Raw genomic sequence first — 2,761 nt, 5'->3', positions numbered from 1 at the left:
TTATAATAACATTTACTTTAATTTGTAAAACTGCTACATCTATTCAGAATAAGTACACGTTTAAAAACTGAAAATGATTTTGGTGCACAGTTATAGTATTGGATATGTAAAATCACGCCGAACATTTGTTTAATACAAGATGCAGCATAGACTAATAAGAATTTTTTATTACTTGATTGTGAATTTAAATTGCACTAAATTAAAAATAATTAATATTTATAAATATTTTAATAATGTCAAGGATATTAAGGATATAATACCAAGGATATTATGTAAGTGAACATACATATAACCTATATATAGAATATTCTCGTAATATTAAAAATTATTATATAATATTCTCAAAATATTATAATAACTTGAAAAATATGGATATGTTGAATTGCTTAATTACTTAGAAGTTAGATTTGATGATCGTTAACTGTAAGGCGCGAAAATGGTAATATAAGATTCTCAAGGTATTTTCCAAAGTAAAAAATTTTTCATGCATGAATACGTATAAATATATATAAACATACATAAACACGCAAAGTGTAGTATAAACATGTATAATTATATGAAATATAATTATACATGTTTATACCACACAAATATAATTATATAAAATATATGTTCATACATGTTCATACATTCTTCTTTCTTTTATAAAATTATTTTTTTAGTATAATAGAAATAATAATAGTAATGTGAAAACATAAAAAATAATTAAAAAGATAATTTCTATTTGTTTTAGAAAAAGTCAAGTTTGAAGAAATGTAAAAAAATTACTTGCGTATAATTATATATAAAATTATACATAATTATGTATGAGCAATTTTTTACAAACTTGTTTTTTTCTAAAACAAATAATTTTTTAAAATTGTTTTAGAAAAAAACAAGTTATTGAAAATGAGTGAATGAGTTAGCGAAAATTATCTTATTATTTCTATTATACTAAAAAATAATTTTACAAAAGAAAAAAGGATAAATATATTTGGACATATTTCATATATAATTATATATGTTTATGAATATTTATGTGTGTTTATGTATGTTTATACATATTCATACAAAATTTTTTATCGGGAAATATCTTGGGAATCTTATATTTGCTTCTTATGCCTTACAATTTAATAATCATCAAATCTAACTTCTGTAATTAAGTAATTCAATATATCCCGTATTTTTTTATTTTAGTACGAGTAGTATTTTTATCTTATTCTATCATCACAGAAGAATTTATTGCCAAATATTTACTTATTAAATAATAAAAAAAATTTAAGGGCTTATCTTAGTGAAACTTGAAGATCCAAATTCTAAAATCTTTTTTTGCAACGAATAGGTATGATCTAATAATGAATTTTCCATTAAATAGTTTTCAGAGCAATAAATTCATGGTGGAATCAATAGATAGCGTTTATTAATTTAGCGAAAACGCCGCTATCTCATAATTAGGCGCCTATCTCATAATAGGGGGCTTTCCTCTAATATTTTCATGCACATTATTATTTCTATTACACTAAAAACTAATTTTACAAAAGAAAAAAGAATGTATGAACATGTATAAACATATTTCATATAAAATTGTGTATTTATGAATTATGAATATTGTATGTTTATACGTATTTATATATATTCATACATAACAAATTTTAGCGGGACCCAGAGAACATTGATCCAGAGACATCATAAAAACCTCCTAAAATTCATGAGACATTTTTTTGGAAGAATCAAAATTATGTCTATATGATGTCTATAAGATGTCTTGTGAGTCGATTTATGATGTCTTAAAGACATTATTCTTATGATGTCTTATAGATGTTATCCTTAAGACTTGCTTCAAACATATATTTGTCTAAATAATAAAAGTACAATAAAAGGAAAAATAAAATAAAAAATCAAAATTACTGATACAGAAACGCGTTGACAAGAGAAAGTGTATGAAACAGAAGTTGGAATTACCTAGAATAATCGGTATGTGACTGATATATATCACACTTAATATATATTTTCAATAACGATCTATAATTGTGACAGATTTTTATTGAAAATATATTAAGTATGATATATTATTCATATACATATATATTATCAGGTAATTCCAACTTTTCGTATACTTCCTCTTGTCAATGTGTTTCTGGATAGCTTCGCATAATTATATATTGTATAAGTTGTAGAACGCTATAATACAAAATATTAAAATGCCAGATTAATTGACATCCAATATTTTTATAGGTTACGTATTAATAGAGAAAGGTAGCTGTATATGTATGAGAAAAATCGCTGATACTGACATATACCACTTTGCTTTTAGAGAATATTTCTTAAATAAAAGGTAAAAATAAAATTTAAATACATAAATACAAACTAAAAAGTATCTTCCTTCAGATAAGCAGATAATATAAAATATTTCTATAATATTGTTTGTAATTTTACAATAATTAATTTTTTCGTAAGATAAGTAAAAATGAGCGTCTGATGCAGGGCTCCAAAATTGACATAGTGGGCAATAATAGCACATATTCCTATTCTTTTTCTTTTATAGAACTTATCTGTACAAAATATCTACAAACGAATTGTATATAAGATTTTTCAAAATCTTTTCACTTCAATATAAAACATTTTTGTTTGAATTATATATGTATTTATGCTGTTCTGGAAGATGCTAATATGTAACGTTACTTTTTCAAAAACTTTTTCATATATGTACATTGTCTTCAGCTTCGATAGAGTTATTTGATATTTTATATATGTACATTGTCTTCAGCTTCGATAGAGTTAT

This window comes from Atta colombica, unplaced genomic scaffold, assembly GCF_001594045.1.
Source record: "Atta colombica isolate Treedump-2 unplaced genomic scaffold, Acol1.0 scaffold164, whole genome shotgun sequence".
Classification (NCBI taxonomy): Eukaryota; Metazoa; Arthropoda; class Insecta; order Hymenoptera; family Formicidae; genus Atta; species Atta colombica.
The sequence above is the reverse complement of the archived record's forward strand: the minus strand, read 5'-3'. Positions refer to the sequence as shown.